Source organism: Paramormyrops kingsleyae, chromosome 4 (genome assembly GCF_048594095.1).
Source record: "Paramormyrops kingsleyae isolate MSU_618 chromosome 4, PKINGS_0.4, whole genome shotgun sequence".
NCBI lineage: Eukaryota > Metazoa > Chordata > Actinopteri > Osteoglossiformes > Mormyridae > Paramormyrops > Paramormyrops kingsleyae.
In genome coordinates this window covers 40,313,964-40,338,663 of record NC_132800.1, presented here as the reverse complement: position 1 = coordinate 40,338,663, position 24,700 = coordinate 40,313,964, and the positions used below count along the sequence as shown (strand labels likewise).

General features: G+C 41.8%; 1 long non-coding RNA gene across 1 annotated transcript in view; it reads right to left on the bottom strand.

The window, feature by feature from the left end:
• Positions 1–807: 807 nt before the first annotated feature.
• LOC111849727 (uncharacterized) overlaps positions 808–24,700 on the bottom strand; it is a 75,371-nt gene continuing 51,478 nt past the window's right edge. The window contains exons 3-5 of the long non-coding RNA XR_002839624.2: positions 6,392–6,508; positions 4,851–4,949; positions 808–2,467 (exon numbers count right to left, since the gene is read on the bottom strand). This is a non-coding gene — a long non-coding RNA (uncharacterized lncRNA). The remainder of the gene's footprint in view (positions 2,468–4,850; positions 4,950–6,391; positions 6,509–24,700) is intronic.

The window sequence follows — 24,700 nt, the reverse complement described above, 5'->3', positions numbered from 1 at the left end:
ACTGCCTTTGTGCTTGCAGGTGAATGTGCATTGGTAGTGATCCACGAACCACGGCGATCTGAAGGGTCTTTTCATAAATGTGATGCTTCATTAAGTGACCTTTGGTTGTAAATACCCTCCAGATTAAAAACTGGCACTCGCGAGACAGGTTACGCTATTTATTTACCAAGGGGGCTGTTTGATCGGTGTGGTTGCACAGCTATTGCTGTCTTGAGTACCATTCTGGTCACAAAATGTGCACTGCGTGTCTTAAAACTATTCCAAGGCAGTGAGCCAACAGATTTTCACAAATAGCACATGAGTGCTTTATGAGGCCAGAAGATATTGGGGGAAAAACCCCTGGAATGGACACAATGTGACAGAAAGCATTAAACACCGTACGTACGCATAGCCTGCTTAGGATTCAGACTGCAAATTAAATTAGTGTCACATAAAATCAATCAATAAATGAATGAATTATTAAACAGCTATTATGTTTTATAAGGCTTTATTGTTGAGTGCTAACAATAACAATGCAGTGCATTGCATCATTTTCCCGCTTACGTTCCATGCGAGCGGTGCCAAAATAGTGACTAATTCCACGCAGAATAAATATCTTCATAGCGGCCATTATATGAATAATGAGTCAAATGTATTAATTCAGCATGGCATCGTTTAAAATAAATCAAATTCATTTTCTGGTTAAGTCAGACGCCGCAATGTCAGAGTGCATGCATAGCTAATATCGCTAATCAGGAGGATGACAGAAAGCTAACCTCGCTGAATTTGTGAAGCTAATGTGCGATCTGAAAAACTGGTGGAGGGTTTACATCACTGCTGGCTTTTTTTTTTTTATAGAATCCTTTCTTATTAAACTTATTGCAAAGCGTTGCATCAGAAAAACACTATGCAGAACTGCACATTTACATAGCCTATAGGCTTGGCCGTGTTTTAACTGTTTACATACTTCATACAATGCAAATGAAATATCTTGCCGTTTTACATTTTCTCCATATTATGCGGCTGCATATTATGCATATTTTGCCAGAAGAATTTATGTAAAGAGCCCCATTAAGGGCTATGACAGCAATATCCCAACCCCCCTTGTTTCGGTCTCTCGACCACCCCGATACCAGCTGTCCATCTTCAAGTTTCCTGATGTGCTTGTGGCCACACAGTCTGAAAGCACTCAAACTCAGCCCAGTACAGAAGAATCCATCTTTTGAACCCTGATATAAGTCTTTTTCAGCACTTTTTCTGCAGAGGTATGCATTTACTCATTTAGCAGACGCTTTTACCCAAAGAAACATGCACTTGAGACAGCGGGGTCTGATAGTCCCCGGAGCAATTGGGGGTCAAAGGTCTTGCTGAAGGACTCACCAATGAAATGACTACTGACCGCGGGATGTGAACTAGCGGCTTTGCAATTACAGGCACAGCTGAGGCTGAGCCACATGGCACACTGCTGATGCACTCCTTATGTCTGTATGTCGATATTGTGAATGCTTTCTATATACCATGTGTATATATGTATGACTTAAGTTCAAAGCATTTATTTCGAAAATGGGTCAGGCACACAAAAAGCAATGATCTTATCCACATCGGGCGCAAACTCCTTAGGGAGATAGCGAGAGGTAGCTCAATCCGCTACAGTATATGTCATTATGCATACTCATTTCCAGCATGGAAGACTGCTGACCAAACCTCCAGGTGCATGGTGCAGCCGCGTAACCAAACTGATTTATGGTCGGGGTGAACTGGTTCGCTGTGCTCATGTTGTGAAATCTTCTGGCACAGGGCAAAAGCGCCGATGTGTTTCTAATGTCTAAACCAGATGTTTTCAAAGCAAGTTCTGGCCAACCCTGATGCCCAGGAGTTTTATGAATACGGAACTGAAATTTAAGAAATATTTCTTACATAATTCAAATGGCTTTGTTTTCAAGACCTTACATAATGTTTCTAATATATGAGATGACAGATGTAGCCTATACCTTAATGTATTTCAAACATTTTTCTCGTCTCGTGACTTGTGTTACAATTGAACAGGGCCATTCAACCCATTAGGCATGCATGAACGTTCCAATTACTATTGTTAACAAATATTTAAATGAATGCACGCGAAGTGGTATTCGGAAGACCCCATATTTAACACTGAACACTGATACATCTTGAACATTCGTATAAACAGAGACCTGTTACATACCGCGAAAAAACACAAACATCCTTTCCGATGTGAAGTGGTTAAGAATAAAATCAGCTACAACAACAAATGGGCGTTTTTAATAATCATAATCAATCATAAATTCCGGGATTTTGTTTGTTTGTACATGTTTTTGTTGTTGTTCTTCTTCTTGATTACGGTTAGTTTCATTACAGCGTTAGTGATCATATTTCCCTGGTTGGAAGTTCTGCGTTGTGTGATCCTTCTGAAGCCTGGCTTTTCGAGGACAGTGAGGATCGTTTCCAAAAACGCCAGTCCATTATGCATCTGTGCTGGATAAAAACGATTCATCAGGGATACGGGATGACGTCACTGAAGGTGGCACTTCTGCTCCGACGAAAACCTTAGTTTCAGGTAATGGAACACTACTTGACATAGCACACTCACTATTAACAAACACAATAAACGATAAACGATGTGCTTATATTTGCCCTTGATGTGTAGCTAATGGACAAGACAGGTAGGCTATTTAACTGTACATGAAAGTTTTAAAATTCAGCGCGACCACTCACAGTAGTAAAACACGTCACTCGCGGTTAGGACCTGTCATCACCCAATGAGATAAAACTCTGTAGGACAAGTTTTAAGTTGGCACAATAATTGTTTATATCTAGCTCATTAACTATCATGTACTTTAATAAGCTTCTCACGCTGATATATGAATTAAGACATTAATCAAATATCACCCGGACACACCTGTCTGAGGTCTGTGGGATTTATTCTGCAGATAAGCCAGTACCACTCAGGTACGTAATCAGGGATGCATATATAATTTCGCGCATAACAGCTACACTACAAAAAAGAAAATGGATGCATTTTCCTTCTAGCATGAAGTACAAAAGAACTTTATGTGGCTAGTATAACGGTTTATTGGTTTCACATAATTTATGTAAGTCCATTTTCTCCAAGAGAGTTCCTTTCACGTCAGAAGATCAGAAGAAGCAGAGGCACGGGTTGCGTTTCGGCTTTTAGTCTGCAGCTATCGCACGCACAGTAATGCATGCAAATAAGAAGTCAAAGAATCATAATTCCTGTGCTGCTGCGGCCATAATGAAGTCACTTGTTTACGTGACCTCCCAGTAATTTAATTGGAGAACAGATTTCATCTTGCTAATGAGAACTGAGGTTATTAACCTCCTGAGTTCAGTGTGACGGCGAAGCCAGAAAATATTTATTTAATTAGATCGTTTAATTAAGTTTCAATTATACTATAGTGTGTGTGTGTGTGTGTGTGTGTGTGTGTATTTGTGTACTTCTATATTTCTATGACGTGCTCTCAGTTGTTTGGTTATACGCCTATCAACATGTAGTAACAGTCAACGCATACCTTTGCTTAATGATGTACCTCCATGGTGATTTACCTTTATCTAGATCATTCTATCACAGGTTAGGACGGAATATTGCAAATCAGCTTCGGACATCATTAAATGTTGTACGTTTTGATAGGGCGCCTGGATGCCGAACATCGATAGACAGTAACCAAAGCTACCACTAATTTGGACATTAATGAAGTTGCTGTCTGTTGTGTTTTGTCACTCATTTGGAGAGTTCTCCTATTATACGTCCAAACAATCACATTAGGGGAGAGAGCCATTTGGGAGAGCTTCAATGTTACCTGGTGGATGGTCTCTGTAATCCAATACTGGCAAAAAAGAATGGTCAGGGACAGATATTTCCGTGGCAATAGGAGTATTAGGCATGCCATGATGGGGTGAAGGTCAAACAAATGAAGTCTCCAAGAAAAATAGAACCTCCATTAGACGGGAGCAGCACAGCGCATTAACGCAAAATAAATACGACGCGGATGCCTTGGTGTTTTATTACTGCACAGACAAGGAATCTATACGAGGCGGTTTTCTTAAATGTCAGACATATGTACCATTACCTGTAACCGACATTCAATGCCTTTCGAAGCAATTTAACTGCTGGGTTCTGTTATTAGAAAAGAAGTGTTTGCTTTGATTTACGGTATTATTGAGGTTTTTTTTTTTATTCATGGATTATTGCCAGTGAAATACTGTTTCCCTAGTGTACGAACAACCATTACAGGGTTGTTAAGAAAAAAGTAGCCTAACTTAGCTAACTAACGAATTAGCATAAATGACACGAATTTTTCTTTTGTTACTCTGCATGAAAGAGCAATCTTATGAAGGCATGATGAAGATGCACCGCAAATATAACCTGAGATCAAAAGGGAATAACGTCCAAAGAAAGTCCTGAGATAGATTTGTTCAAACTTAGTTTTGCATGTTATCTCTCTTACATTGCACATGTTTTGTTGTTTCAAAGTAGATGGGAAAAGGGTTTAGCACATGTAGGGTAGGGAATTTCGCCTCGTTCATTTTGACATTTCAGAAGACGATCAAAAGCGATCAAGTTTCAGGAATTTGTTCAGCTTCATCAAAAACAAACTGTCCCGAATCTGATACGGACCACCCGTGAAAAATGGGTAAAACTCACACGGGAATGGTGTCTGCTCTCCGCCCTCCCCCCCTTCAAAGCCCGCGTTTTCACATGCCACCGGGGTGTGTTTGCATAGTGTCTCTTAACCATCAAAGATTAAGCACGGCTCCCGCTAACAACAGAAGTCTAGATTACACAGGCAGAGTGAGCGGATCAAATGAAATCGCCGGAAAGCTGCGCCACAAACCTGGAAAAAGAGCTGCTCCAAAGTCCCCGTCACCCCGCATGACTTATTTATATCCGCGCCGTTTCAAAGTCACAACAGTTTCTCGGCCGCCGAAGCCACCTGTCAATAAATGAGGGAAAGCGGGGGATTTAAGAGATCCGCTGGCGTGCGTCCATTCACTCGATGCCGGACATTAAGGGGGTGATGCTGTGTCCTTGCTGTTATACCGCGAAACTTTGCGGGTAGCAGTCGGATTAGGGTTTTTTTTCCCCACTGGATTGCAAAACCAAATAGCCTACAGAAATATATTTGAAGTAATAAATATGCAAAGACTTCGGCAGAACAGAGATTTGATCGGACATTTTCAAGACGTTTAAAGAACTTCAATTGGTGTTATATTATTTTAGTAGTACATTTTATATTAGAGTTATTCCATAAAATATGATAATTGTAACCAAGGCTGAACGTTTGAGCTAATTCCCCTTAATATAATAGCCTGCTACATGCTTTTAAAAAAGTGCTGTAAATGAACAGAGTCACGCAGAAACAGATGCCATAACGAAGAGGCAGATAAGTCTTTTAAATGACATATCAGACAACATGAAAGATGCCTTAACTGTTGGCGGGTTTCCAGATTTATTTCGGTACGTAATTGTTTAGCTTTGGGCGGCTGCTGCAATAATAACAGGTGTGATTCCCCCGAAATGTTTCTGATAAGACAAACAGACCGCGAAATCTGAATTTTGTTCAAATAAAACTCCACAGGGTCTATCACAGCCAGGAGCGCTCATTCGAAACATGAAAAACCACAGAAGTGGAAGGCCATCCTTTAAACAGGGAACCGCGCACTGGACGCACTGGGGAACCAGGAAGGTGAACCGGGACCCAGGAAGCAGGGAGCCATAAAACCCGAAAGGGATGCCTGGAGTCAATCAGGTCGCACGGAGCTCGGGTAGAGGTGTGACAGTGTCACAGAGCATAGAGGCTCACGCCCATGGTTTCATAAAGCTGTATGCATTAATTAAAATGCCATTATTTGCCAATAACTTTCCTAAAATGAACATCAAGCAAGTTTTTTTTTTTTTGATTGCCTTCTTTATCTTGCCCTGCTCTTCGAATATAGGGCATTATTCCGTCCGTGGTAAAAACCACTCACCAGAAAAAAACTGCAGAACTTCAGGTTAGGTTACACGCAAAATTAGTGCAATCTTTAAAATGTGCTTCTTTCCCCTTTATCCTTTTGCTTGAAACCGTCCGAGTTCACCCAAGGACAGGACATCGTAGGTAGGAAAAGTGATAATGTGGCTATGTGAGATGACATATCCGGCTGAGCCCTATTTTGACACAATATATGCTTTTTGTGACACAGGTAATCAGCGGCCCCTTTAATTGCGAGTCCAAAGTGATTTACTGCTCTTAAAGGTACAGTGGCACCGTGACATGGATAATTCATGACGCGAGCGGGTCAGCGGGTATTCAGTATTGCCCATGTGTCAAGAGTAATCCACCCATTTATCTCACTAGTTGTCAATACAGATTCTGGGACATCTTGTGGTGCTTACCATTAATCTTCTGACTGCAATCGATAGAGAAACGTCACGTGCGGCCGGCTAACGGGTGTCAGCCGTGGGGAACACCTTCATTAGTAAGAGTCACTCCTGCAGCACCTAAAAGGAGACCTGGCACAAAGGAAAAGTACAGCAAATCAGCACAGATGCTGGGAAAACGTATGGAAGTAAGAAAGCATCTTTGCCGTTCATCGTTCTCTCGTGCGCCACATTAAAAACACATAACAATACCATGACTATACGACTCCTCTGGACAGTGAACAATAGCTTATGTATAATCGTGTCTGTAAAATGACGCCTTTGAAGTGTCATACCAGACTGTCATGTAAACAAAGTGATTTTTGTGCCTCTTAAAGAATAGGTGTTTTCAGCAATAAAACTTATAATTTAATCCATAAAACATCATCACTCTTCTCAAATGTAGGCCTATGAGAATATCTGAGACTGATATCATACATCAAAACGTGTTTCCAACTGTAAACACATTTACGGTGGATATTGCATTGTTTCAAGGCCAACAAGGGATAATAATTCAGAGAATTCTTGTATAAAGAGGTTATAAAAAGTAACCAAACGTAATTAGAAATGTAGGTCAGTACAGCACATTTATTTCAGTTTGAAACTGTAAAGTGCGAAACATTTTTTTTGCTATTTTTTAGAGCAGGTGCATACCAGGGTGTGGCGTTTCTACCAGAAAGTGTGCGTTTAAACATAGCTGAATTATCTGTCCTGTAGTGAAACAGGGAAACAACAGGCGCGGGGATGATTAAACGTTCCGATCCAAAGCCAGTAAGTGACAGCCATTGAATGTGTTCATCATTATCGAGTTACTATGATCAAAGTTATTTTTCTGTGCATTAGGGTTTTACCGTCATGGAATGTGAACTGCCACATCCCGCCCCTCCCGAAAACAGAGACTGCTATTTATGTCGTGAGACGGAGGCATTCTCGGCGACATTCTGATTCTGCGAGCCTTTTCGGATCGACAAGGAATTATAATTACAAGACAATAATGCTGTAGCCTGCCGAAGCCTAATTGCAAAGCCACAGAGCATCCCATCTCCTGAAAGGCGTCACTGCAGACGATCCAGCTTATCACGTACAACCCCCTCGCTAACCGGCGGGTTGTGAACACATGCGACGGGGCGCGTCTCCGCTGCCAATGCTGTCGCTTCAGTCACAGGAGTAAAAGCCAAGTGACTATTCGTTAAATTCCAGCCAGACGCACTGCAGTACGTTTCCACATATTAGAGATGCCAAAAGCTGAACAATATCCTGGAAAAGAACGTTCATTTATTTACTTGAGCACTTGGTATTAATACATGTTTATGTTTCATAGCAATCACAAATATAAGATAAGATAAGATAAGATAAGATGAATTAACGAGGCAGAACTTCTTGCACAAGGATTTTCTTTGGATGGTGGTGCAAACAGCTGTTGTAGACTCCTCTCCCAAAAACAGAGTAAGTCTGCTTTACGCTGGAGATTGAGAGAGCTGTGATAGATGCTCCCCAAAAACATGTGGCCTGCCAGTTAGACTCCTTCTCTTTGAGGATGGTGTCCTCCCTTTGTTTTCCACAGGTGTCTTTATCTTAGAGACAGCATCTTGTCGCTAATGGTTCCTACAACTTTCATCTGTTAACCTTCAAATACTGAGTGGTGTTCATCTGACCTTAAACAGCAGATACATATAGAGAATGGTCCTCACAAACACCTCTTCTGGATTCTGATGAGAGAAACAGCTCACAGTCAGTAGAGAAGTTCATTTTTCCATCCATCCAGTCAGAGAAAATATATTTCCCAGGACCTAGATATGTAATTCTACAAATATAGCAGAACATGACCTGTAAAAAAAGTAAAATATAGGCTTATGCTACATTCTGTTTGCTATTTGTTTTAAAAAAAAAAGCCAATTGTACTTGCATGAAATCCCTAGTAATCCATAAATAAGAAATATAAACTTGGAAGCCTTTCAGGTTCAAGAGCATACATTTAGCCAGGAGTTGCTAAATAAAGCCTTTTGGAGGCTGGGCTTGTTTGAGCTCATTTCATTAATGTGCTTCCAGGTCAGTACACAAGGCGCAGCCCAACTGTCCATCCAACAGCAGGGATGCCAGCTGTCACAGTGGAAGAGACCCCAGAAGAAAAATGGATCCACAAAAGCCAGGCAACTGTGTTCCTATTTATGACAGATGAGAAGTTGGAGGTTACTGCTCCATCTTAACACCTGTTCAGTTAGTTGGCATTTTCAACCAAAGACCTAAAATATCTCACACAAGTACATGGAAGTTAACAGTGACGTGGCATCATCTGTTGATACTGTTTTATTTAATAAAAATCTCTTACTTTTATGCTCTCCAAGGAAACAGAAATGTGTGATATAATTTTAAGTAATACCTGGATTTTCTTGATGTCACGGTATATAAACATTACAATAGGCTTACGTGTCACATTTGTTAATTTGTTGCCACATTGCTTAGGGACAAATTTATCATTCCTTTTATCAATTTGTGACTTCCTGGGGACAGTCTTGGATAACAGTCCGCTGCAAGACCCCGAGAGTTTTTAAACCTCCCGCTTCACGCTCCAGCGCCATCGCCGGCCCCCTCCTTATTGGGTGAGTCCCAGGAGCCGAGGAGCCTGCCAGCTCAAGACATCAGGCGCTTAGGCTGTGAGGAATCAATTAGTGGCCCATGGAAGGGGATGGGCAGGCGCCCCGGCGCCCCCTGTCTGGGGAGGTGTCCTGGCATGGTCAGCGGGCATTAACTTAGCGATATACTCATGGTTACTGTCACAGAATCTCAGAATCTCGGTCTCACAGCAGTGTAGGTACAGAAAGATGTACACAGACAAACTGATTACTTCATTAATCTCAAAGGAAACTGCAGGTTTACAGTAGAAAAACACACAGATTTAGGCAGTAAAGAAAAATCTTTACACATTAATAGTAACAATAAATAACAAACAAACAATAGTAAACAGTAAGAGTGTAAACAATGTCATACACGGTATTGCATATTACAATGAAAAACCACAGAAGTTGAAGGTCATCCTCTAAAGAGCCATATGTATTAATTTGCTAACGCTTTACATTAACTACATCTTCATAATGCATTTATAATGCATTCATAGCACATCCATAAGCATACCATTATAATATTTGTTATCATGTAATGTTTATTATTAATGTATATTAAAGCTGTTAAGGTATGTTATTAATGTTCCATGAATGGAAAATGAAGGTGTACTGAATGTTCTGTAAATGCATTATAAAGGTTCAGTTAATGTGAAACATTACCATTTCTTTTTTTTTTTGAAATGCAAAGCATATCCAATCATCAATGTGACTTTTAAATACCAAGCCAGTCTGCATATTTTAAAACAAGACATAACCATAACCAGTACTAAAAGCACATATTTGACAGCATATCTGAATGTATGTGTATAAGCGATCAGAGGTGTATGGGCGGCCTTGTTTGATTGTGGTGGTGATGTGTTAGGTATGCGTCTGTGTACTTTGAGTACACGCAGCAAGACGTACTCGAAGGATGACAGCAGTGGGCTCCCGCCGTGGTCATGGCTCCACGCGCGCGCGTGCCATTTCCCAGAATCCTTGCGTAACTCGCTTATGCAATAGGTTTAAGATGTGTACGGCAGAACGGCAGCGGAGCCAGCCGTCTCAGCAGCGCCAAAACACAGGACATATTACCTACCTCTCCAAGGTTCCAAAAATATAAATAATTTTACTGGCGATACATAGTAACAAAGCATAGCTCAGATGCTTGGATTTAGCTGTTTGTACATTGCTCGTACAGAGTTAACAACTTACATTTCTAATTGTGCGGCAACTAAGTTCAGTATGACTACTAAACGAACATTCCGTGTGTTACGTGAAAAATTCCAGTGTTTATATGTTAAAGTGATTAACGCAAATAAAAATTCATAAAATGAATACTGCAAGGCACATTGCAGAAGACAGTATTGAAAAATCATAATAAGCTGCATTTGAAAATTGCATTACAAGTATGATTAGAACAATCTAATGAACTAGAAAATAACTGAACACTATACGTTTAGAGTACTTTTAAATGTATTACTCTTTTTCTCAAAATACACATGCTAAAATTCAGTATATGCATATTAAACATATAATTTGTTTGAAGAATACATGCACTTTGCTCCAAATGGCATAACAATATGAAAGTATGACTCCTTAACAGAGCCAGAGGTCCCTGGGCTATTTGAGGTGTCAGATCCTCCCCTACTTTTTTATTTAAAGGGGGAGGGAAAGTATAGAATTTTATTAAACAAGGTTAGTCGAGGCCCCATTTTTAGCGAAGGCCCCTGCGCTTCAGCTTGGGTAAACCCATGCATTAAAGCATGCTTGGACACTAGGTATTCCAATAAACTAAAAGTTGGCAAGAAACAGGTGGCCTTTGCAAACTGTAACTAAATACAGCTCCATTGGAAGGGGATTCTCAGGCTGCCTGACACCCGACAGCCTGTACTGCTGACACAGAGAGAATGCGGCTTTATAGGGATTTCAGTGAGCCTCGGCCGAGCCGGAGGGCGAAAGCGTTTTCAGAAATGTAGCAGGGCACCACAAGCACCCCGCATTCTCACGCCTCGCGGGTCATGCGTGCTCTTCAGCGGGACCCGCAATTCAGGGCATAAACACAGCGAGTAAATCAGAGAGTATAGAGCTTTTCAGTTTAGCTTTCACTTTCACCTCGGGAGCCTGCTGGATTTCAGGAGTTACGTATATAAAGAGACAATGCTCTCACGTGAGGTCCTTTAGCATACGCTTATACACTTATGTACTTCATAAACATGACTGAATAGAATTCATTGAAAAATTATTGAACACTACTGAAAATTACTGAACACTGCTGAAAATCCTGCAATTGTGAAATCAATTTGATATCATTATTTTATCCATTTAATAGTAGCAAATATACTGAACAGTCAAGATTTTTAAACTGCAGTATGCAATACTATTTATTTTTTGCATATTTTCATCATATAATGCTTCCGCTTTTTGCTAGATTATGAATATAGAAAAAGGCGCGTTAGTGTCAGGCTGCGTCTGAATTCAGGGGCTGCATCCTTCAAAGGCTGCATTCGAAAATCGAATGCGTTACAGCAGTGCAACGAGGCTGTCCTATTTCGAAGGATCCTTCAAATGTAGCCTAGAAATGCGTCCTTTATTTTGCCAGAAATTATCCGTAGGCCAGATCATCCTATTTGACAACTCTTTCCGTTCATAGACCATGTCCTATGAAGGATGCAGCTCCTGAATTTGGACACACTCTCAGTGACCAGCTGTTTGAGACTGATCACTCACATAACGTTCAAATGTATCTGGATTCATTAGTAAAGATCAAAACTATGTTCCTGACCAAGACATCTGATTGGTGGGACCCACCTCCTCAGCAGTCTGATTGGTTATCTCTCTGAACCAATAATTTTTTGTTCTGCCCTCAGAACGTTTTTGTGCAAGTAAAACTCCCATGAGAATAGAACTCTTGATAACAGGTATTTTTCATCATATATTATTTTGGAAAGGAAATCATTCATTTAGGATAGTGATACTTCATTGATTCCTGTGGGGACATCCCCTTTATCACTTTGCCCCACCTTGCTCTCCATGAAGTTTGGGGGGCACAGCAAGGAAGCAGCCACCTTGCTCTGCCCAGGGAGCTGGGGGTTAAGGGCCTTGCTCAATTAGCCCACAGACACATGCTATTCTGCTAAGGCTAGACTTGATGCAGCGACCTTCAGTTCCCTGCACAGATGCTTAACCCACCGAGCCACACACCACCCTTTGAGTAGGAGGGAGAAAGCCGGCATATTAATACTAAGATAAGCAGATGAAAGCCAAATAATTTGCTCCCTATTTGCACAGCAACCTCTATGGCACACACAGTACGCATTAGCGAGGGAGAGGGCATATGGATGGGGCCCAGCCTTAGCGTGTCGACCCTCAAGCTCATCCGCGTGATCCCAGTCTAAGGCTTTTGTAAACTTTGGAGGGAAAAACAGCCCACGCTCATGCATCTAGGTGAGCCTTGTGTCGTCCTTGCCTGACAAAGACCAACTGTTCCCCTGCAAAGGGTTGCAGCATCTTCACCACCCCTCCCCGCACCCCACCCGCACACTGACCAGCTGCTACCAAAATAGACCTCCCTGACACAATGGACTGAAAGCGATTAATCTTGATTGCCATCAGATAACAATTTATCAACAGGGAAAAAATAACGAAAGGTTAATGTTTTTTTCGCCCTTTCTTTATTTTCCAATAAACTGACACAGCCTCTCAAATACAAATACTGCATTGTTGGCTGGTGGAGATTTTGAACTTCATCTTATAGTGGATCTTCATCCCCCTGGATTTTCATTTTAATTCTTGTTATGCCAATGAAATTCGCACCGTGGCACGTCGGCAGGTTTCTGATCAGACTTTGCCTTCATATTTAATAGAGCAATCAGGGAGGGATTGTCTCACGGACGGTATACGCTCTTGGATCTCTCGGGGACACAAGAAAGATAGGGGACGTGTCACATAGCGCAGATGCATGAGATTAAGTGCGGTTTACTTCAGATTCAGGTTAGGTGAGATGAATGCGCCCACACAGTCACGTTAAGAGGCAAAGGGCAGCGGGATGAACCATTCTGTGTTCACAACACAGTGCACATGCAGCATCAAAGCCGTGGTGACACATGAGGGACTCATCATGTGAAGAGGCATGTCATGTGATCTGTATGTCATGCGTTGGGAACATGGCATGACTGATAGGAGGATGCCCTTAATGGGCAGTCCTATGAAGGATGGGTGAAGCTTGGTGAGATAGGATCATTATTCATTCTGTGGCACTCAATGGAGGTTCTAAAGGCTTATCATTGTACACATGGACAAGGCAATTTAATTTATAGACCCTTAGGATACTCTTCACCATCCATTGCATTATGTTAAGTATTTCCTGTGGAAGCTATGACACAATTGATGTAGTATTATTGGTTTTTCTATGTTGTTTTAAACAATGATAATAAGGTGGCTTGTGGCTTTATGGTTGACTGAAATTGTTAAATCAATTATATGACAGACATAAACATTATTAGGTGCTGAATGGTGAGTGCCTCATCTTTAGGGTTATGGGTTCGAGTCTCGCCCCTGCCCTATGCGTTCTTCTTGTCCCGTGTGGCTTTTCTCCCACAGTCCAAAAACATGAAGCTAGGCGGCTCTAGTTTGTCCACAATATGAATGTGTGTGCTCTGCAATGGACTGCTATCCCATCTGGGCTCTACCTCTGCCTTACCCTCTGCCTGTGTTAATCAGGATACGCTCTGAGCCCCCTGTGACCCTGACAAGGATGAGTTATTGGATGGCTGAAGACTCATTAAAGCTAACAGGAAGGCTATAAGTGAAAACTAATAGTTCAATGCAACTGTGGGGTGCAGTAAGGCTTCTCTAAGTCTACAACTCATCTGCCCTTGAAGAGGGTCCTACCCAGTACTAGGTGGTTGTGCCTAAGAAAGTGGGTCCTACCCAGTACTAGCTAATTGTACCTCATAAAATGGGTCTTACCCGGTACTAGGTGGCTGTGCCTAACAAAGTGGCTCCTACCCAGTACTAGCTAATTGTACCTCATAAAATGGGTCTTACCCGGTACTAGGTGGTTGTGCCTAATAAAGTGGCTCCTACCCAGTACTAGCTAATTGTACCTCATAAAATGGGTCTTACCCAGTACTAGGTGGTTGTGCCTAACAAAGTGGGTCCTACCCAGTACTAGCTAATTGTACCTCATAAAATGGGTCTTACCCGGTACTAGGTGGCTGTGCCTAACAAAGTGGGTCCTACACGGTACTAGCTAATTGTACCTCGTAAAATGGGTCTTACCCGGTACTAGGTGGCTGTGCCTAATAAAGTGGGTCCTATGCAGTACTAGGTAACTGTGCCTGAAAAAGTGGGCCCTACCTGGTACTAGCTAGATGTATGTAATGAAGTGGGTCCTACTCAATAATAGTTAGCTGTACCTAGGAAAGTGGGTCCTACTTGGTACTAGCTAGCTGAACCTAATAAAGCATGTCCTACCTGGTACTAGATTGATGTACTTAGTGAAGTGGGTCTTACCTGGTGCTAGCTAGCTGTACCGCATAAAGTGGGTCCTGCCCAGAACTAGCTAGCTGTACCTAATGAGGTGCCCACTGAGCGTATCTTCACTGTAACCTTGAATCTTTCTGTTTTGAACAATATCTTGCACATCCTTTCCAGATTCACAAAAGGGGAAACTGGTACGTCACCAACAGAGCAAAGCAGGGACGACTACGTCGGTCCGCTAACAGCTTTGAGCACTCATCGTATGCCATGAAGACACATGCTAAAAAGGGTGGATTAAAACATTGATCAAATTCCCCAGTTTCACAGTTAGTTCCTGTACAGTATTTAATCTTATCATTTTGAGGACACTAGGGGTTTGAATGTAATTCACTACTTTTCTCCCTCATACTGGTGATAAGCATAACAGATGATCCCACATTCCCACAGGACAGAAGCGCTCCTTCAGCTGTGAAATGACTGCTTGTTACCTTTTCAAGATTCAGATTTATTTTATTGCTGATTATTATGATGATGATGATTATTAGTCATTGTTAATATTATCATCTCAGACATTCCCCATACATACACACTGTGATTCTCGCTGTTATCTAAGACCTCAGAGAGTCAATCACGGAATGATCATGATTTATTCATGTTGTGCATTCCACATGCATAATGTGTGCATATACCTTCTGGGTATAACTTGTATAAACATCTGTGACAGAGAAGGCCCTTAAAAGGACAGCAGGAGGAAAGAAGCCGCCATGCACGCTCAGTGCGCTCTGCCGGAGGTAAACAGAGCCGTTGTTTAACCCCATTCCTCACCGAAGGACGAGAGACGTGTCCTTGGAGCAAGGCCGAGTCACCGTTTCGTGATCACTGGCTTCGTTTCTCAGCATAAAATGCTGCATTATGAGTACAAATAAAAAAAACAAACATACCAGTAAGAAAAGAAGATGCATCCTTTGTGTGTCAGAAGCAGTGAAGAGCTTTGCCCACTGGCAGAGGTGGACATTTCAGGTCCAGAAAGTAAAAATCCAGACCAGGATTTTGTATCAACCAACCAGTTGAGTACTCTGCGACTGTGACACTTTATACACAACTGGTTGGTTGAAACAATGTCCTGGTCTGGATTTTTACTTTCTGGACCTGAAATGTCTGCCTCTGCCCACTGGTGAGCTGTCGGGTCCCTAAGAGTTAGACTGTTTCTTGCTCCTTGATTTTTTTGTGTTTAACATATGTTTTGCTAATATAAATGTATCCATTTGGTAACATTATTTTTCTCCCCAGAATGTTAAGTCATTGTTTACCCGCATTTCTGTGTGCAGGACAAAATCCCTAAGGGCAGTGGCTTTGGAAGGAGTTTGACATTAGGGGGAGACGAATTTCCCTTGGTGGGGGTGGGGGGGTGTGATGTATATTATGACATAATATTGGAATAGTCACATTGTGAAAAGATGCAATGTAACAAAAATTTTAAAGTAATTTATAATAATAAAGATTTCATCATGTAAAGACAGACACTGTTTAAGGTGCCTTTTCACAACTAAACAACTGATCCATATAACAAAATGAGTTTGTCTGATATAGGACTACCATCTTTGTTAGGTATACGTTTCTTTCTCTTGCTCTGCATGTGCAACAAATTGGTCCCTGTAATGCACAGATTCATAATAAAAGGAACACGCTCGTCTTTATTTATTTTTTTGGAAGGAGGTGAGGCGACTCGCCAATAATGGAGGGGATGCTTCCGCCCTATTTCCGATGCCCCTGACTAAGGATGCATCTGAAATTAGTGGGGGTGCACTACAGCCCCTCCCCTCCAGGGTGTACATTATTAATTTGTGGATGTTATGTACCCGTAGGCACCTGTGAAAGCACGAGTCTGTTTATCCATGAAAGAGAATCACTGGTAATGATTTTATAATAATGAACTGCAGAGCCAGAAGAAAGCTGGGACCTTTGGCCACATTTGGAGCTGTAGATTGAGTAGCGGGTGCAGCGTGGGTGGGGCAGGCCGATCCTGAGCCGCTCGCTCTCTGCAGCAGGGACACGGGCGTGGAAGCGGTGGCGCCGCAAACAGAGCGCAACCGTCATCATACTAAAAATTTATCAGAGGCGACAACCGCGAGGGCCGATATCGCGGGAGTCGAGAGACCTCTGACATGCACGGCATGCATTATTCAGCTCCTGAAGGTCATCCACAAAGGCGGGCGGCCGGCTCTCATCAGAGCAGAGGGAGAGGTCAGTGCCGAGCATGAGTGTAAACACCGCACGCCCATCTCACAGGAGCACGCCTGGTCCTCCATCCTCTGCGACATCTTCAAGACTTCATGAATATGCTACAATCATTTGATTTTCATGGCCTGTACATCGCAGGGGTGGTTAATTTTTAAGGTGGGGGCATAGGAGGGGCCAACCTTATTATTAGCCAATGATATGTTTTGAATCGGTGATTGACAGTGGAGGGGGCACTCAGGGGGTCAATCAGCTTGCAGATGGGGCCTCTGCCTCCGTGGCCACACCCCTGTATGTCCTGCCCCATGGCCACTAGCGCCCCCATGTCATTTGGGACCTTTCAACAAGTTGGCTGTCGTGCTCCGCTGACGCCTCAACGTGCGAGAGTGCGGAAGCAGTGTGGATGCTGCGTGTGTTTTTGCTCCCGACCGTCAGCGTGAATATCAAACACCTCTGCTGTCAGCGACGGGTTTTCTTCTTCACGTCCACTGCAGTCAGTGTTCTATCAAGCATTAATATTTATATTCCATAATTACTGTATGTCCCAAGACACAACTTTAACTGAAAAATATATTTCAAAAACTGTATAAGCTGCCCAGAGTTCTATTAAACATCATAAATATCATATAAGCTGGGGAGCGTTACTGATCGATGATACACACCCAATCCATGCTCAAATCCAAAATAAAGGTAGGGGAAAAAAATATACACACACACTCATATATTTTGGGTAAAAACATAATTTTGGTCAAGCCGAATACTTAATTACTTGGTGCATGCTGATGTACTTAATTAGTACATATTAATGACTTTATCTGAAAATAAACAACCATTTACAATAAAATGTGACCCAGGGGATTAATTGCTCTCCGAACCAAATTGCTTGGTATGTTTAATGTGTTTATATTTTAGGAAGGAGTCATCAATTAATTTACAAGTCATTATTGAATCATTATTCAATAGTGCCACATAATTGAAAGTTAATTCAGTCTAATTAGCATTTATTACATGAAAATGGGGAAATTCTGATGCAGTATAGTTCCAAAATATTCTGTTAACCAGGGACTTTGGACCTGGGCCTGCCTCTAGCTCAGATATGAAGGGTGTCACAGGTTGGTGTGCATCCAGACTTGGGGTAGGCCAGTCTTCATGACTGGCAGGCTAAGGTTCATCCTGTTCCCCTCCCCAGGCTGGGCCTGCTTACTTATAATGAAAAATAAGATGATCGGTACCTAATTTTACATCCAAATTTTAAAAAGGAACTAAATCTAAACCGAATAATCGAACACACAGATTTAAAAACTCCCCATCTAACCATAAATGACAAGCTGAAGTAGCTTTACATTGCAGACATCCATCACGCAAGTAGGGATTAAGTGACGTGACCGGCTGTTCATACGTGATAAAAGGTCTTGCAGAGCAAGACCTTCCTTACCCGGGTTTGTATCTGATTTAAGTACTTGTGCTTGGGATGTGTGTGAGAATGTTTTTATTTGTATGCAAACGCCGTTTTTCTGCTGACTGCGGAGTTCAGTAATAGCTATGCAGGTACTCTGAAGACTGGTGTCTGGCACGAGTACGGCGCCTCCTTTAGGACAACTTTCATAAAGTTTTATGGTTCATGCAATAAAAAATGCGGAAAAACACAAACCTCACAGAAATGTAAAATATATTGTTATGATAAAGGCAGGCAGGGATGGCCCCAGATTTCTCTTGGTGTTTTATGAGGGAGGGTGTTTAGGACCCGCCTCCCCCCTGGCTGATTGGATCAGAAATGAATTTATAGCTAAATGCCTAGAGGCCCCCACGAGGGCAATGCTGCCTGTGCCTAGGGCTTGCCCTGACATCACGCCCGTTCATTTCCTTCTGTGCAGCATTGCTCGCACTGGTCTGCGTTTATCGTACTCCATACGTGCCCAGCCAGAATTCCCCTTAATCACAGCCTCAGAGGGCCCCAGCTTTACATGTAGAGTATACATTACTCACCGACATCCTTAAATTAGGCAGGAACGCTCCTACAGCTCCTACAACCGTGCCTACAGCTCTCCAATTAGTGACAAACCCTGGTCTTTGGAGAAACGGCACATTTCGGTTTTCTGCCTTGTGGGCGCTGGTGCAAGCAAGATGCAAGAACACGGGGGAAAAACAGGCCAAAATGATTATAGATCACGAATCTGTTTACTCTTGCTTTCCTTGTCCTCGCTTTACAGTCAGCACCCTTCATCATTCCCAGAGCGTTCGCCGTACCGGCGTGCAGCCCATATTTATCAACATCGTTCATCATGAAACCTTCCCACCAATCTGACCGGCCTTTTTCATTTCCATCACAAATTACTCATTCAGTTTTCTGATTTGCTGGGAGTACCGGATGTGTATAAAATTACCCCTTCTCTGTTTCCTAAACACTACTCTGCATGTTTATTATGATGAATCACAATGAGTTTTATTTCATTCTTTATGGTGCTGCTGGATTATTACGCTGGACCAAAGCCATCCACATCCGGCCAGGTGAAGACAGTGAAGACAGTGAAGCTTACCCGGGACACCCTACCTAGCTGTGTTGAGTCTCCACCTCTTCAGAGCCCCCAAAGACCTTGGTTGGCCTTATTTTTGTTTTGCCTACAGTTTTACTTACTCTTCAATTCAACTTAACCTTCAGTAAGCGTCCTTCGCAACACAAAGTGATTCACATATACCTATACAAACAACATCTTAAATCAACTCTACAGAACCTTACAAGTCTATAGAGTCTCCCAGTTTTTGATCAGTCTGTCCATTTTCCATAACTGGCTTGTGGTGTGACTGGATCTCGTCCCGGGTCGCAGAGGACACCCTGGGCAGGGTGCCAGTCCATTGCAGGCACACACTCAAACACACTTTCACACTACAGGCAATTTACAAACCGATTCACCGAGTTGCGTGTTTTTAGACTGTGGGAGTTTTTCATGCATTCATGCATGTTCTCATTAAACATAATATGAATTTTATTTTGAACATTAAATCATTTACACATAATCTGTCCGGTACTGAAAGGTCTATAGTAGAATAAGTCTATAGTAGAATGAGTACCACTAACAGAGAGACAGCCACAAGAAAGCTATTCAACCAGGGCTATCAGCAGCAACTAAGCAGCATCCAAGATAAATACTCTGCTAGTCATTGGCCAGATAAAACTTTAAAAGCAGCCAATGAGGTAGCTGGCAGCTTCTGTGGGCTTAACCAATGAATGAGGACCATAATTAGTTAATCACCAAGCAAACTGAGCCCTTCCCTCTACAAACTGGACTGTTATACAAACACACAAATGAACAGAACTCCCACACTGTCGTGTCTTTCACGTTCTCCTATTGTCTGAATCACCCCGGGATGAACGAAGAAGATGTGTGGGTGAAGACACTGGTTGGCTGCTTGAGCTCTCTTAGAACTTTTTTTTTCCCAGGGAAAACACTACAATTTCAACCTGTGTCAGAGTCAATAATATTTTTAAAAAAAGCTCATCCATTTAATTGCCAGTGCACTGGAACAGCAAATACGGTGATTAAGCACTGAATTAGCAAAATTACCAAACAGTCACATGATCAGTTAAAGTTTGCAGATGACTTGACATACTTGCTTTTGGGCAGGAAGGATGGAAACCGGAATACTTGCCTACAGGGGGAACATGCAAGCTGCTGGGGCTGGATATAAAACCACAACCACAGGGGTACATAGCTGACCTCTGAGCCGCCATTTTCCCCCTGATAAAAACCACAAAAATACATATGGCACTATGAAGCTTTTCACATGATGGGACATGAATCTGTTTGTATATGAAGTGCCAGGGGGAAATCGTGGATTTCAGGAGAGTGACCTTCTCTCTGACATCACTGTGACATAATGCGGACTTCACCGTGACAACTCTGACATCACTGTGACATAATGCTTAAGAGAAGCCTGTGACGATGTGGAAGAGAAGCCCGTTTGAGCCAAGCTGCCCTGATCTGTGATCGGTCATTACCATGGCCACTGCTCGCATTCCACACAGGGATCAGTTTAAGCCAATCAACAGGGAAAATCAAATTTGTAAAAGGAAACATACGAATGAAAACTTCTTTACACCAACATCGGTATGAATTGGTATGAAACTGGCAATTAGAATCAGGAATGTTTACCACACAAATAAATCATATATATGTATATCTATATATCAATAAGCACAAACATATACATCACAGAACTGCACGTCTGATCCGGCTTGTAAATTGGTATTTACTTATATTTTATTAGTCATTTACATTTAGTCATTAACATTTATTTACATTATATTAGTCCTTTTATTTTTCTCCATCTTATTACAACATCAAACCTCATACTGCAGTACCTATAAACATATCATTCACTCCGTGTGGCATTTAAAACAGGACAAGGTCTCTCATCACTGATGTATATCACAGTAAAGCTACTATTAATAAAGTTACTATTTATTTTGAAATAATCTTACTAAGACACACACTTACTTACTTATTCTCACATTTGTTTGGTGAAATTATCACCATGACTGGAATGAAAATAAAGCAATGAAAATGTAGCATTTCAGAGCACAACCTCAATCCATCTGACCATCGTTCCTGCCCCTCCCTTGATCAGTTGGCTCCCACACATAGTCAGAATTAAATGGCAGGCCTTGATTCTGGTCTACAAGGCAACAAAATTGTTAGGACCCCATTACCCAGAGAATGCCATCAGCCCGTGCGCCCGGTCTGATGCTACCGTTCATTTTCCGGTTGCCTTCCAAAAGTTGAAATGAGCTCCCAACCTTCATCAGAACTCGTAAATATACACAATAACTCAACCTTCAAAAGTCATGGTTTCGCCTTTGCCCACTATCCTTGCTCTAAATCCCCTTCTTTGAGTATGTATGTCCCTGTGCTAAGATTATAAATGCGAATAAAATGCAACTGTGAATCAAAAATCCATATTGCAATAAACAAAACTCTATATTCTGAGGTCCATTCTCCCATTTTATAATTATAACTGAAAGTCTGACTGATTAAATATCTTTGACATTTTTATCATACTGTACTGTATGCTCCATGGAAAATCTATTAAACTTTAAACGACATATTATAAAACCCTGAAACATTTTAATAATCCACAACTACTGAGCTTACAAATGATTGATGTAATTTGAAGGTTGTGTCTTTCCATCTTTTTGCGTATATGGTGCATCATATAGAGATTTTATAGGTTGAGGAGATTCATTGGTACTAACCAATGCCATCACTTTCAAGGAGATGTGGATTTTGCAGTTATTTTTTACATTGTATCTCCTCTATCACAGCATCAGCTACCCTGGGTAACAATGATATATATACCGATTATCTTCTTGAAAGAAATTGCTCCATCTATAAGTTATTGTCTGAGTAATTTCTTCACAGTGGAGTGTTAGTCTGCCTTAGACAATGCGAAGGGATTTTTTTTCCTCCTATGAAAGCTTTTCTCAGCTTGTAATGAAGAAGATGAGCTGGCCGCCTTTCTTACAGGCTTTCACACCTGCGATTGGTGAAAACTGACTGCAAACACAAATAACTAAAGGACTGTGATGCTGGGAGTTCCAGAAATTCGGAGGGAAAACAGAGAGCCGGATGTGAAAGTCTCGCGACAACACAGAGACAAACAACTAAGGCTACAAAGGCTAGTAAATAATCAGTGCAAAATGAAAAATGAGGAGATCTCACCCTGTTGGAGTCGATTCTAGGCAGCACAGGGCTAGCTATTTATCATCATCATCGTCATCAACATCATCAACAACAACAAAAGCAGCACCCTTTCTCCTGGATGGGGTGCCAGTCCATCACAGGGCACGGAACTACGGGCACTTTGGAGATGCCAGGTAGTCCAATGTCATTCTCTGGACTGCAAGAAGAAACCAGATTTCCCACAGGAAACATGTGCAAACTCAACACAGAGGTGATAGACAACAGTATCACCCTCTGCACCACCACATCACAGAAGCTACAGAACTACAGAAGCTCTTAAAAAAAACAAACAACCTTATCAGTCCATTTCCACATTTGTCATTTGTCAGATGAGAGCAAGTGAGTTTTTAGGTTGAACTGGGTAGTAGGGCTGGGTGATATTACTGAAAATATTATCACGGTATATTTCACTTTTTGAACGGTGACTGTATTATATCACAGTGTTACTTTTTTCCAAGTTTTGGGAGGAGTATCTTGTCCTTTCCCTTTATGTAAATTAAAACATATTCTATAATATATTAAGTACACTTTAACTGTTATTATAGATGGGTATGGGTGATCTTATTTTGAAAAGATATAAACAGTGTCATGTGTAATGTTTTCTCATATTTGTTTTATAGTTGTCAGAGTAACAACGCAAACAGAATGACAAGCTGCTTCAGATGAAAACAGTGCACTTGAAAAAACGCAGGGTTGCCAACTTTGTTCGGCTGGCTGGAGTGAGATTTCCAGTTTGAGACAAGTCTGCACACACATGCACACGCATTTACATGAATGTAACAGTTTTATTACCTCGTAGGCCTAAATAAGCTCAAACAAAAGGGCTGCATAAGCTGAAGTATGTCTTGCTTGGAGGTTAAAGGAGTTTGACGTTCATTGGCATGGGAAACAGGCGGTTCTAGTGTTAAATGGGTTGTTTTGTTTCATGTGTTTAATTACACAAAATCTACGTATACTATTTAAGGACAAGTATTTATATTACAAATGAAGCTTTGAAGAAAATAAAATGTTTCATTTTATAGAGATTGGTTGTTGCATAATTAAGCTGTTGAATTCTCGTGGTGTTAACGGTATAGTGCAATCCAGTCACACCGGTAATGACTGACACCAGTGTACTGCCCATCCCTACTAGGCAGCCAGCTACATTTTCCTTAAACAAAAGCTTCATCTCATCAGCGGCCTCCCTACGGTCAGACATGGTGGGCAGTGGATTGATATCAAACATGGGAATCGCTTCACAGCAGTTATGATTAAAGGCCACATGAACTGAAGCGAGTATGGGCGGTACCAGAGGCAAGCCGGTTTGAAGTCAGTGAAACGTTTCGCCTTGTTCCAGGACAATGATCCGCAGCTGAGGGATGAGGGCACATGAAAAATATAGATTGAAATGTCCTTGAGTGGCCCAGTCAAAACCCCCACTTGAATCCTATTAAACATCTATGGAAAGCCTTCTCCACGTGACATAAAAGCAGGACTGTTATGTGCAAAGTCGGTATCGACGTAGCCGAGCCAACTGCCATGGCCGCTAATGGAGTCTTCATTACATACTGAGCGCGCTCGTCTCAATTATCACACCATTCCAGGCCTAGTTTTCACAGAGTCTGACTTATACCCTTAAAAGTCTGCAGGCTGCACATTAGGATTTAAAATAAAATAACATTTTCCAAAATTGAGATATTTCACAAACAGAGTTGAAAAGTAGGCTCCCTCACTCGACTGAGGTGAGTAATATAGAGGGTATGTAGAACAATTGAACACTAGTCGGCTAGCTAGTAGACAAAAAATTGCATGTCAAAATTGCTTAAATTCCACCCCTATTCACAATATTGGATGGAACGGGAGGGTTCCTTTCTGTGTCTCTGCCCCCCTCATCACCAAGCACACTTTTTCCCAAAGCTCTCCCCTCACTCACTTCTTTCCTTCATCACATTTAGGCCTCTGTGATCTGCCCCCCCAGCCCCTACTCCAGGGTCACAAAGCGCCGACTGTTTCACCGTGTTCCCCAATAACGTGCCCTTGTTTCCTCACCCATCCTGGTTGTCGGAGGTCTCCCTTCTCCTTGCCGTCCACCATGGATTTTCTCGCCTGCTCTTTATACCTGATTACATTCATCTTTCTTAACGGAAACTCGCATTCAGTTCGCCGCTGATTATCCTCTCCATTTCCCAATCCTCCGTCTTTTGCAGTACTTAAAGATGCTTTGAAATGTTAATAAACTAGCATTCGCC